Source organism: Phyllobates terribilis, unplaced genomic scaffold (assembly GCF_046119375.1).
Source record: "Phyllobates terribilis strain yellow unplaced genomic scaffold, ASM4611937v1 Scaffold_2__4_contigs__length_985480577, whole genome shotgun sequence".
In the NCBI taxonomy this organism is placed as follows: domain Eukaryota; kingdom Metazoa; phylum Chordata; class Amphibia; order Anura; family Dendrobatidae; genus Phyllobates; species Phyllobates terribilis.
Window position 1 is genome coordinate 12,715,473 of NW_027362762.1, and position 13,910 is coordinate 12,729,382.

The 13,910-nt window shown below is 46.1% G+C and overlaps 1 protein-coding gene across 3 annotated transcripts in view; it reads right to left on the bottom strand.

Annotated features, from left to right (window-relative positions):
* The window catches only part of LOC141188846 (uncharacterized), a 57,511-nt gene extending 44,159 nt beyond the window's left edge, over positions 1 to 13,352 (bottom strand). For 2 of the 3 annotated variants that reach the window (XM_073661093.1, XM_073661092.1), the window contains exon 1: positions 12,494 to 13,352. The gene's annotated coding sequence lies outside the window, so the exon portion shown is untranslated. The remainder of the gene's footprint in view (positions 1 to 12,493) is intronic. The other variant, XM_073661091.1, reaches the window with a different exon arrangement.
* Between the last annotated feature and the right edge of the window lie 558 nt (positions 13,353 to 13,910).

Genomic DNA, 13,910 nt, shown 5'->3' on the forward strand with positions numbered 1-13,910 from the left:
AACCATCTCGATTGGGTTCAGGTCTGGTGACTGTGGAGGCCAGGTCATCTGGCGTAGCCCCCCATCACTCTCCTTCTTGGTCAAATAGCCCTTACACAGCCTGGAGGTGTGTTTGGGGTCATTGTCCTGTTGAAAAATAAATGATGGTCCAACTAAACACAAACCGGATGGAATAGCATGCCGCTGCAAGATGCTGTGGTAGCCATGCTGGTTCAGTATGCCTTCAATTTTGAATAAATACCCAACAGTGTCACCAGCAAGGCCCCCCTACACCATCACACCTCCTCCTCCATGCTTCACGGTGGGAACCAGGCATGTAGAGTCCATCCGTTCACCTTTTCTGCGTCGCACAAAGACACGGTGGTTGGAACCAAAGATCTCAAATGTGGACTCATCAGACCAAAGCACAGATTTCCACTGGTCTAATGTCCATTCCTTGTGTTCTTTAGCCCAAACAAGTCTCTTCTGCTTGTTGCTTGTCCTTAGCAGTGGTTTCCTAGCAGCTATTTTACCATGAAGGCCTGCTGCACAAAGTCTCCTCTTAAGAGTTGTTGTAGAGATGTGTCTGCTGCTAGAACTCTGTGTGGCATTGACCTGGTCTCTAATCTGAGCTGCTGTTAACCTGCGATTTCTGAGGCTGGTGACTCGGATAAACTTATCCTCAGAAGCAGAGGTGACTCTTGGTCTTCCTTTCCTGGGGCGGTCCTCATGTGAGCCAGTTTCTTTGTAGCGCTTGATGGTTTTTGCAACTGCACTTGGGGACACTTTCAAAGTTTGCCCTATTTTTCAGACTGACTGACCTTCATTTCTTAAAGTAATGATGGCCACTCGTTTTTCTTTACTTAGAATTTGTATTATGGCAAGAAAAAAGCAGCTAACAGTCTATTCAGTAGGACTATCAGCTGTGTATCCACCAGACTTCTGCACAGCACAAATGATGGTCCCAACTCCATTTATAAGGCAAGAAATGCCACTTATTAAACCTGACAGGGCACACCTGTGAAGTGAAACCCATTTCCGGTGACTACCTCTTGAAGCTCATGAAGAGAATGCCAAGAGTGTGCAAAGCAGTCATCAAAGCAAAAGGTGGCTACTTTGAAGAACCTAGAATATAAGACATATTTTCAGTTGTTTCACACTTTTTTGTTAAGTATATAATTCCACATGTGTTAATTCATAGTTTTGATGCCTTCAGTGTGAATGTACAATTTTCAAAGTCATGAAAATACAGAAAAATCTTTAAATGAGATGTGTCCAAACTTTTGGTCTGTACTGTAGATCCATCTGTCCATTAGTTTTTTTGTGTACAGGCAAGGATCAGCTTTGCTTCTTTTAAATTTTTCATTTGTGAGCACCTCCGTGATTTTATCATTCCACAATTTAGCAGCTTGTTTTAAACTTTTATCTTTGAATCCTGGAGGTTGTTCCATGTAAATATCTTCTGTTAAACTTCCATTCAAAAATGCTGTCTTTACATCCAGATGTTTCAGTTCCATTTGTTTCATTGCTGCAACTGCAAACAAAGTTCTTATTGTAGTATGTTTGACAACTGGAGCAAATGTTTAATCATAGTCTTCTCCATATTTTTGAGAATAACCTTTAGCTACGAGTCTTGCTCGATATCGTTCAGCTGTGCCATCTGTTCGGTACTTTACTTTAAAAACCCATTTACATCCTATAGCTTTTCTTCCTTCTGGTAATTCTGTTAGTGTCCATGTTTTTGAGTCATGTGTGGATTTTATTTCTATTTCTGTTGCCGCTATCCATTTATTGGCTTCTTCTTCAGGAAGTCGAGATATGTCTTCCCAAGAGGTAGGCTCATAAATTTTACTTGTACTTGCCTTGTATGAGAGGCGTATTGGTGGTTTTCCTTTGTTTTCTGTTATTGAACGTCTTGGTTCTGTGTCTGTTTGTAATTGTTTCTCTTCACTTTCAGTATTTTGTTTTTTATTAATTTCAACTTCTTTTTCATCAGATATTCCTTCAGCTATATCATTGTTGTTTTTCTCTTTTTTTTTCCAGTGAAATCATAGTGTCTTCATTTAGATCCTCAATGAATGTCACACTGTTACTCACCGTAACTCTGTCTGTTTTGGGATCTAGGATTCTATATCCTTTGCAATTTTTTCTATATCCAACAAATATTCCTTCCATGAACCTATTTTGAAGTTTGGAACGTTTTTCTGTTGGAATGAATACAAAAACTTTACAACCAAAAACTCTTAAATGATTTACACTTGGTTTCATACCTTGCCACAGTTCATGTGTTGTTGTTTTTTTCAGTTTTCTAGAAAAAAGTTGGTTCTGTAGATATGTAGCTGTCATTGCTGCTTCACCCCAATATTTCTCTGATAGTTTGGAATTTGTCAGCATACACCTTATCATTTCAGTCATTGTTCTGTTTTTCCTTTCTGCTACTCCATTTTGTTCGGTGTGTATGGAACAGTCTTTTGATGCTCTATACCATTTTTTCTTAAGTAGTTTTCTATTTGGTGTCCTGTGAATTCACCTCCATTATCACTTCTAATGACAATTGGCTTCCTCTGAAACTTGTTATTCGACTTTTGTCACGTAGTCTACTAGTTTATTGAAAACTTTGCTTTTGTTCTTGATCAAGTATGTGACTGTGTATCTTGAGTAGTCATCTATAAAAGTCACCATATATCTATTGCCTCCTGATGTAGTCACTTTCATGGGTCCACATACGTCAGTATGCACCAAATCAAGTGGTCTTGTGCTTTTCGTTTCACTTTCTTTAGGAATAGATATCCTTGTGGCTTTGGATTTTCACATCTTACGGTTATTGAGCAATCAGATATCAATAGATCCTTTGTCAATTCTTTCCTTTGTAGCTCCATTATACTTTCAGGATGTCTGTGTCCTAGACGTCTATGCCACATGTGAATACAATTCTTTTGATCATGTGTACACAACTTCATCTGTTCCTTTAATGTGTCTAGATGATATAATTGTTCATCTGCCTTGACATTGGTTATTACTTTGTTTCCTGCTAGGATTGTACACTCATCATCTTTGAATTTTACAGTAAGTCCTTTAGCTGTTAGACGTTTTACAGATAACAATCTTCCTTCTAATTCTGGAACATATAACACATGCTGTACAAGTATTTTTGAATCATGCCCAAACTTATTAGAACAGTTTAGCATTCCTTGTCCAACACCTTCTGCAGTTATTTTGCTTCCATCTGAAAGATCAATGGCTTCTTATTTAAATTAAGTTCAGTAAAGAAATTTTTATTACTTGTCATGTGACTTGTTGCTCCTGAGTCAATAAACCAACCCAACGGTGATTTCTTATCAGTCACTTTAAAATGAGCCATTCTAATTATTTTCACATGAATCAGAAATTGTGTTTTTCACCTTCTGTGTATTCTCTTTATGATGTATTTTCTGTTGTTCTGCTTTCCATATAGTACAGTCTTTCTTTAAATGACCTTTTTTTCTTACATTTGAAACATTCTCTTGTCTCTTTATTATAGGGTCTTTTTGATTTTGTAGCTTTAAGAGCATTTCCATTATCTTTTTCAGTAGAAGAATCATTTCTTTGTTCTTTCCTTCTTTCATATTCATCTATGAGTATGGTCTTCACAAACTCTAATGTAATGTCTGTTTCAGGTCTTGTCTCTAGTGCATTTATCAAAGCAGTATATGAATCCGGTAAACTGTACAATAATATTGCTGCTACATGGCTTTCCTTAATATCTTCACCAATTGATCTCAGCTGTGATATCACTTCCATAATAGAGAATGTATGCTTCTGCAGGTCATTGTCTGCACTTAGTCTCATACTGTAAATCTTTCTTAGCAGAAATAACTTGTGATTTAAGCTGGATCTTTCATGTAGCTTTCTTAGTGCTTCCCACATTCCCTTTGCTGTATCCTCATTCCTTATGTGGATTAATTGAGCATCATCCACTAATACGCTGATGGTAGCTCTTGCTCGTCTATTTTTCTTATCCCATGTCTGATTATCCTCATCAGGTCTATCTGTAGTGATTACTTCCCATAAATCATCTTTAAACAATAACATTTCAGTTTAGCTACTGTGAGTTTTAGCTCTGTGCTACTTGTCATCTTTAACTTGTCTTACTTGTTTGGAGAGAATGATACTAAAGAATTCTTCTGCATTCGCCAGTGTCTTGCTGAGAGTTACGGTGTCCTGGGTGTCTGGGGTCCTCTGTGCCTGGGCCCATAACCTCTTGCACAGCTTCTGGATCCCCACAGTTGCGGTAAAAACTTCACAGAGCAGATTACATGGGATAACAAGCTTTTACGTCTCAGAACATGAGGTAAAGGAAAAAACGTAGTCACACAGTACTGCACCAGGAAGTAAGAACAAAGCAGAAAACACAAGAGAGACTTTTTTCTTTTTACAATACAGTAAACAAGGAAACTTTAAACAACATCACCATCTACTGTCAGATCAGTATAAAGTCCTCCTTCACACAAACAAAGAAGTTCACAACTGTTGCATATACCAACAGTAATGATGAGAGTGTATTAAGGTCTCGTCTAAGTCCAAGACCAGGACCTTCTTCTTCACCTGGTTGAGGCAGTTACAGGAGGAAGGAGAAAGCGGAAGGACGTTGTGATGAAATGGCAGCAGGGAGACCCTGCAGAATCTCGCCACTGCCGCCACTTGTGATGAATCCACACCCCGCCACCTGACTGACGTCACAATTACGTCAAAGCACGTGGTATGGATCTGCCCTTTGCACCAACGTGACGTTCCACACCTGAGGGACGCGTAAGGTCAGATTGGTACAGTTATGCACAGACACCCCCGGTCCACACAAGTACAGGAAGGCACCAGGGAGTGAAAAGAGGAGGCCCACTCAGACGCTGACATGGCACCGCGCTCGCCCACAACTCTGACAGGCTGAGAGGCTCCTTCACTAGCTCCAGTGAAGCAGAGCCTGGTCGGCATGGGAGAGCTGCCACCAGTTTCTATTAGATATAACGGACTTATATCGGGCTAGAAACCAGCCCGGTAGCGTGTTCATTGGACCGAACAACAGACGTGAGGTTTGTGGATCGAGATAAAAGAACAGCCCAAGATTAAATTATATATTTAATCGCCTTAAGGGCACACTAAACAATACACTATATACATAAGGGCATGTGGGGGAGGGCTGCCACATGGGAGGCTGTGGGCCCTCACTTGGTTGCAGAACTTTTCCCACACGTCTTAATGTCATAACCTCCCCAGGAAAAGACGATGGTGTCAGGGTTCCTGGAGTACTTAACCCCTCTGGATCACTCCCAATCTGGCTTCGTGGCTACGCCCACATCTCCTCCCCTGGTCTCTCTTAGATAAAAAACTCCCAAAACTAAAATGGGCTATACCTCCTTACTGGATGGTCCTAGGGAGCCGGTTATAGTGTCATCGGACCCAGCTGGATACAAAACACCGGGGCCCTAAGGGCCCCCGCAAGGTTGTGCCAGGTATCTCCCTTTCCTTATACGCTGGGCTATGTTAAAAGCTAGGGTTACATTCCCCATCCCCTCAGGTTTCCAACAATCAGTTTTGTGTATCACTGAGATGAATTGTGTCCCCATAACTCGGTGTTGAAGTATTGTAGTTTACACAAAAAAGCACATGGCCACAGAACTGCCGCGGAGCCGTCAATATAGTGTGGTCAGATGAGCCCAAAATTTAACCCTTTGGATGCCATAATACTCACCATGTTTGGAGGCCAAAAGGCACTGCGTATCACCCTAAAAACACCATACCAACAGTGAATATTTGAGGTGGGAACATCATGGTGTGGGGCTGTTTTTCAGCATAGGGCACTTGCAAACTTCATATAATTGAAGGAAGAATGAACAGACAAATGTACCGAGACATTCTATATAAAAATCTGCTGCCATTTACCAGGATGAAATGAAAGGTGGGTGGACATTCTAACAAGACAATGATCCCAAATACACGGCCAAGGAAACTCTCAACTGGTTTCAGAGAAAGAAAATAAAGCGGCTAGAACGGCCGAGCCGATCACCGGGCCTGAATCCAAGAGAAAATGTATGGAAGGAACTAAAGCTCAGAGTTTATAGAAGGAGCCACAGAAGCTTCCGGATGTGAAGAGTGTTTGTGTGAAAGAATGGGACAGATTCACACCTGAGCAATGCCTGCGACTAGTTTCTCCACTCAGGAGACGTTGTGAAGCTTCATCACCAACAAAGGCTTTTGTATGAAGTATTTATTACATTTCTGCAAGTGTTCAGCACATTTCCCGGTGTCACTTCTCATTATTACACATCATTTAGGGACATCTATGGTGATTTCTTTTGTCTGTGGATTGGATGGGTTGTTACCGACATCTAGGGAGAATTTCTTGTCAATAGCACCTTTACAAATAGATTTACTGAGAACATGGCTGACGTGTCCAATACTTATGTCACCCACTGTACATTACTATATACCGTAATTTTTGGACTTATAAGACGAACCACCACTTTATTAAAAAATGTTTTTCCTATTTTCCTACCCAAAGTTGGGGATGCGTCTTATGGTCGGGTGCGTCTTATGGTCGGGATGCGTCTTATGGTCGGGATGCGTCTTATGGTCGGGGTGCGTCTTATGGTCGGGTGCGTCTTATGGTCGGGTGCGTCTTATGGTCGGGTGCGTCTTATGGTCGGGATGCGTCTTATGGTCGGGATGCGTCTTATGGTCGGGTGCGTCTTATGGTCGGGTGCGTCTTATGGTCGGGTGCGTCTTATGGTCGGGTGCGTCTTATGGTCGGGTGCGTCTTATGGTCGGGTGCGTCTTATGGTTGGGATGCGTCTTATGGTTGGGATGCGTCTTATGGTCGGGTGCGTCTTATGGTCGGGATGGGTCTTATGGTCGGGTGCGTCTTATGGTCGGGTGCGTCTTATGGTCGGGTGCGTCTTATGGTCGGGTGCGTCTTACAGTCCAAACAATACAGTAGGTCACTGAGAAGTGAACAGCTCTTAGCATTGTCCTTTCAGGCTCAGTATGATGAGACCACAGAGAGCGGCCAGAGGGAGTTAGGAGGAGAGTGTGGACCAGCGGAAGGGACTGATTTATGGGGTGCACGTTCCTGCAGATGGTGTCAGTCACCTCTGGGATCACATGACCGACATGAAGGGACCTGTCCTCATAGAGATGCTGACTGAGCAGGCAGAGGGGTGAAACAGTGAGAATGGAGAACAGCGCCCTAGAACATGGGGTGTAGCAGGTATTGGGGTGCAGGGTCCTTATATTTGGGGTGTAGCAGGTATTGGGGTGCAGGGTCTTTATATCTGGAGTGTAGCATATATTGGGGTGCAGGGTTCTTATATCTGGAGTGTAGCAGGTATTGGGGTGCAGGGTCATTATATTTGGGGTGTAGCAGGTATTGGGGTGCAAGGTCCTTATATCTGGGGTGTAGCAGGTATTGGGGTGCAGGGTCCTTATATCTGGTATGTAGCAGGTATTGGGGTGCAGGGTCCTTATATCTGCGGTGTAGCAGGTATTGGGGTGCAGGGTCCTTATATCTGGGGTGTAGCAGGTATTGGGGTGCAGGGTCCTTATATCTGGGGTGTAGCAGGTATTGGGGTGCAGGGTCCTTATATCTGGGGTGTAGCAGGTATTGGGGTGCAGGGTCCTTATATTTGGGGTGTAGCAGGTATTGGGGTGCAGGGTCCTTATATCTGGGGTGTAACAGATATTGGGGTGCAGGGTCCTTATATCTGGGGTGTAGCAGGTATTGGGGTGCAGGGTCCTTATATCTGCGGTGTAGCAGGTATTGGGGTGCAGGGTCCTAATATCTGGGGTGTAGCAGGTATTGGGGTGCAGGGTCCTTATATCTGGAGTATAGCAGATATTGGAGTGCAGGGTCCTTATATCTGGGGTTTAGCAGATATTAGGGTGCAGGGTCCTTATATCTGGGGTGTAGCAGGTATTGGGGTGCAGCGTCCTTATATCTGGAGTGTAGCAGATATTGGGGTGCAGGGTCCTTATATCTGGGGTTTAGCAGATATTAGGGTGCAGGGTCCTTATATCTGGGGTGTAGCAGGTATTGGGGTGCAGGGTCCTTATATCTGGAGTGTAGCAGGTATTGGGGTGCAGGGTCATTATATTTGGGGTGTAGCAGACATTGGAGTGCAGGGTCCTTATATCTGGGGTGTAACAGATATTGGGGTGCAGGGTCCTTATATCTGGGGTGTAGCAGATATTGGGGTACATGGTCCTTATATCTGGGGTGTAGCAGGTATTGGGGTGCAGGGTCCTTATATCTGGGGTGTAGCAGGTATTGGGGTGCAGGGTCCTTATATTTGGAGTGTAGCAGGTATTGGGGTGCAGGGTCCTTATATCTGGGGTGTAGTAGATATTGGAGTGCAGGGTCCTTATATCTGGAGTGTAGCAGATATTGGGGTGCAGGGTCCTTATATCTGGGGTGTAACATATATTGGAGTGCAGGGTCATTATATCTGGGGTGTAGCAGATATTGGGGTGCAGGGTCATTATATCTGGGGTGTAGCAGATATTGGGGTGCAGGGTCCTTATATCTGGGGTGTAACAGGTATTGGGGTGCAAGGTCCTTATATCTGGAGTGTAGCAGATATTGGAGTGCAGGGTCCTTATATCTGGGGTTTAGCAGATATTGGGGTGCAGGGTCCTTATATCTGGGGTTTAGCAGATATTGGGGTGCAGGGTCATTATATCTGGGGTGTAGCAGGTATTGGGGTGCAGGGTCCTTATATCTGGAGTGTAGCAGGTATTGGGGTGCAGGGTCCTTATATCTGGAGTGTAGCAGGTATTGGGGTGCAGGGTCATTATATTTGGGGTGTAGCAGACATTGGAGTGCAGGGTCCTTATATCTGGGGTGTAACAGATATTGGGGTGCAGGGTCCTTATATCTGGGGTGTAACAGATATTGGGGTACATGGTCCTTATATCTGGGGTGTAGCAGGTATTGGGGTGCAGGGTCCTTATATCTGGGGTGTAGCAGGTATTGGGGTGCAGGGTCCTTATATTTGGAGTGTAGCAGGTATTGGGGTGCAGGGTCCTTATATCTGGGGTGTAGTAGATATTGGAGTGCAGGGTCCTTATATCTGGAGTGTAGCAGATATTGGGGTGCAGGGTCCTTATATCTGGGGTGTAACATATATTGGAGTGCAGGGTCATTATATCTGGGGTGTAGCAGATATTGGGGTGCAGGGTCATTATATCTGGGGTGTAGCAGATATTGGGGTGCAGGGTCCTTATATCTGGGGTGTAACAGGTATTGGGGTGCAAGGTCCTTATATCTGGAGTGTAGCAGATATTGGAGTGCAGGGTCCTTATATCTGGGGTTTAGCAGATATTGGGGTGCAGGGTCCTTATATCTGGGGTTTAGCAGATATTGGGGTGCAGGGTCCTTATATCTGGAGTGTAGCAGATATTGGAGTGCAGGGTCCTTATATCTGGGGTGTAACAGATATTGGGGTGCAGGGTCCTTATATCTGGGGTGTAGCAGATATTGGGGTGCAGGGTCCTTATATCTGGGGTGTAGCAGGTATTGGGGTGCAGGGTCCTTATATCTGGGGTGTAGCAGATATTGGGGTGCAGGGTCCATATATCTGGGGTTTAGCAGATATTGGGGTGCAGGGTCATTATATTTGGGGTGTAGCAAGTATTGGGGTGCATGGTCTATATATCTGGGGTGTAGCAGGTATTGGGGTGCAGGGTCCTTATAGCTGGGGTGTAGCAAGTATTGGGGTGCAGGGTCCTTATAGCTGGGGTGTAGCAGGTATTGGGGTGCAGGGTCCTTATATCTGGGGTGTAGCAGGTATTGGGGTGCAGGGTCGTTATATCTGGGGTGTAGCAGATATTGGGGTGCAGGGTCCATATATCTGGGGTTTAGCAGATATTGGGGTGCAGGGTCATTATATTTGGGGTGTAGCAAGTATTGGGGTGCAGGGTCCTTATATCTGGGGTGTAGCAGGTATTGGGGTGCAGAGTCCTTATAGCTGGGGTGTAGCAAGCATTGGGGTGCAGGGTCCTTATATCTGGGGTGTAGCAGGTATTGGGGTGCAGGGTCCTTATATCTGGGGTGTAGCAGGTATTGGGGTGCAGGGTCTTTACATCTGGGGTGTAGCAGATATTGGGGTGCAGGGTCATTATATTTGGGGTGTAGCAGGTATTGGGGTGCAGGGTCCTTATATTTGGGGTGTAGCAGGTATTGGGGTGCAGGGTCCTTATATCTGGGGTGTAGCAGATATTGGGGTGCAGGGTCATTATATTTGGGGTGTAGCAGATATTGGGGTGCAGGGTCCTTATATTTGGGGTGTAGCAGATATTGGGGTGCAGGGTCCTTATATCTGGGGTTTAGCAGATATTGGGGTGCAGGGTCCTTATATCTGGGGTGTAGTAGATATTGGGGTGCAGGGTCCTTATATCTGGGGTGTAGCAGGTATTGGGGTGCAGGGTCCTTATATCTGGAGTGTAGCAGATATTGGAGTGCAGGGTCCTTATATCTGAGGTGTAACAGATATTGGGGTGCAGGGTCCTTATATCTGGGGTGTAACAGATATTGAGGTGCAGGGTCCTTATATCTGGGGTGTAGCAGGTATTGGAGTGCAGGGTCCTTATATCTGGAGTGTAGCACGTATTGGGGTACAGGGTCCTTATGTCTGGGGTGTAGCAGGTATTGGGGTGCAGGGTCCTTATTTCTGGAGTGTAGCAGGTATTGGGGTGCAGGGTCTTTATACCTGGGGTGTAGCAGATATTGGGGTGCAGGGTCCATATATCTGGGGTTTAGCAGATATTGGGGTGCAGGGTCATTATATTTGGGGTGTAGCAAGTATTGGGGTGCAGGGTCCTTATATCTGGGGTGTAGCAGGTATTGGGGTGCAGGGTCCTTATATCTGGGATGTAGCAGGTATTGGGGTGCAGGGTCTTTACATCTGGAGTGTAGCAGGTATTGGGGTGCAGGGTCCTTATATCTGGGGTGTAGCAGGTATTGGAGTGCGGGGTCCTTATGTCTGGGGTGTAGCAGGTATTGGGGAGCAGGGTCTTTATATTTGGAGTGTAGCAGGTATTGGGGTGCAGGGTCCTTATATCTGGGGTGTAGCAGGTATTGGGGTGCAAGGTCCTTATGTCTGGGGTGTAGCAGATATTGGGGTGCAGGGTCCTTATATCTGGGGTGTAGCAGGTATTGGGGTGCAGGGTCCTTATATCTGGGGTGTAGCAGATATTGGGGTGCAGGGTCCTTATATCTGGGGTTTAGCAGATATTGGGGTGCAGGGTCATTATATTTGGGGTGTAACAGGTATTGGGGTGCAGGGTCCTTATATCTGGGGTGTAGCAGATATTGGGGTGCAGGGTCCTTATATCTAGGGTGTAGCAGGTATTGGGGTGCAGGGTCCTTATATCTGGGGTGTAGCAGGTATTGGGGTGCAGGTTCCTTATATCTGGAGTGTATCACATATTGGGGTGCAGGATCCTTATATCTGGGGTGTAGAAGGTATTGGGGTGCAGGGTCCTTATATCTGGGGTGTAACAGATATTGGAGTGCAGGGTCCTTATATCTGGGGTGTAGCAGGTATTGGGGTGCAGGGTCCTTATATCTTGGGTGTAGAAGGTATTGGGGTGCAGAGTCCTTATATCTGGGGTGTATCACATATTGGGGTGCAGGATCCTTATATCTGGGGTGTAGCAGGTATTGGGGTGCAGGGTCCTTATATCTGGGGTGTAGCAGGTACTGGGGTGCAGGGTCCTTACATCTGGGGTGTAGCAGGTATTGGGGTGCAGGGTCCTTATATCTGGGGTGTAGCAGGTATTGGGGTTCAGGGTCCTTATATCTGGGGTGTAGCAGGTATTGGGGTGCAGGGTCCTTATATCTGGGGTGTAGCAGGTATTGGGGTGCAGAGTCCTTATATCTGGGGTGTAGCAGGTATTGGGGTGCAGGGTCCTTATATCTGGGGTGTAGCAGGTATTGGGGTGCAGGGTCCTTATATCTGGGATGTAGCAGGTATTGGGGTGCAGGGTCCTTATATCTGGGATGTAGCAGGTATTGGGGTGCAGGGTCCTTATATCTGGGGTGTAGCAGGTATTGGGGTGCAGGGTCCTTATATCTGGGATGTAGCAGGTATTGGGGTGCAGGGTCCTTATATCTGGGGTGTAGCAGGTATTGGGGTGCAGGGTCCTTATATCTGGGGTGTAGCAGGTATTGGGGTGCAGGGTCCTTATATCTGGGGTGTAGCAGGTATTGGGGTGCAGGGTCCTTATATCTGGGATGTAGCAGGTATTGGGGTGCAGGGTCCTTATATCTGGGATGTAGCAGGTATTGGGGTGCAGGGTCCTTATATCTGGGGTGTAGCAGGTATTGGGGTGCAGGGTCCTTATATCTGGGGTGTAGCAGGTATTGGGGTGCAGGGTCCTTATATCTGGGATGTAGCAGGTATTGGGGTGCCATATCTGTATAACTGGTCAGCACTATAGACATTAAATGGAGAAACTATAGTGTATAAAGTATGGGGGCTGTCACCTGTGGGGGCTGCAGTCACTCTGGGTCCATCCTCCACATTGGCTTCTGTTCTCCACTGGTCTCGCTCTATTTGCTGCAGTCTCTTCTCATCTCAGCTGTTCATGGTTCTGTCTCTTCTTTTTCCATTATGATCCACATGGAGAAGTCTCCTTAGACTGCTGACTGCACTCTCAGGTCTCACACACTAAAATGCTGTCTCTCCACCTCCTTTCATACACTTAGCAGTCTCTCTCTTCTGACAGTTTTCTGCACCATCAACCTTCTTCTCACACTCTCCCCCCTGCACTCTTTTCTTTTACTTGCACTTTTCTTTCTTTCTTACACTCTTCTCTCCTGCACTCTGCTGACTTCCTCCTGCAGTCTCTCCTCTTCTCTCCTGCAGCCTCTCCTCTCCTGCAGTCTCTTCTCTCCTGCACTCTGCTGACTTCCTCCTGCAGTCTCTCCTCTTCTCTCCTGCAGTCTCTCCTCTCCTCTCCTGCAGTCTCTCCTCTCCTCTCCTGCAGTCTCTCCTCTCCTGCAGTCTCTCCTCTCCTGCAGTCTCTCCTCTCCTGCAGTCTCTCCTCTCCTGCAGTCTCTTCTCTCCTGCAGTCTCTCCTCTCTCCTGCAGTCTCTCCTCTCTCCTGCAGTCTCTTCTCTCCTGCAGTCTCTCCTCTCTCCTGCAGTCTCTCCTCTCTCCTGCAGTCTCTTCTCTCCTGCAGTCTCTCCTCTCTCCTGCAGTCTCTCCTCTCTCCTGTAGTCTCTTCTCTCCTGCAGTCTCTCCTCTCTCCTGCACTCTGCTGACTTCCTCCTGCAGTCTCTGTGCCCGGGGGTGACAGGAGGTTCCGCCTCTCATTCTTGCACACCCAGCTCTGCCCCTCTGCTGCTCCGGCCATTCCCAGCATTCCAGGCCCCAGTAATACATTGTATCCACTGAGAATAAACACTGAGACACAATCTGACCTCCAGTGTACCACACAGGCTGGGATTAGATACACGGCTCAGCAGACAGTATCACACAGGCTGGGATTAGATACACGGCTCAGCAGACAGTATCACACAGGATAGGATTAGATACACGGCTCAGCAGACAGTATCACACAGGGTAGGATTAGATACACGGCTCAGCAGACAGTATCACACAGGCTGGGATTAGATACACGGCTCAGCAGACAGTATCACACAGGAGAGGATTAGATACACGGCTCAGCAGACAGTATCACACAGGAGAGGATTAGATACACGGCTCAGCAGACAGTATCACACAGGATAGGATTAGATACACGGCTCAGCAGACAGTATCACACAGGATAGGATTAGATACACGGCTCAGCAGACAGTATCACACAGGAGAGGATTAGATACACGGCTCAGCAGACAGTATCACACAGGATAGGATTAGATACACGGCTCAGCAGACAGTATCACACAGGAGAGGATT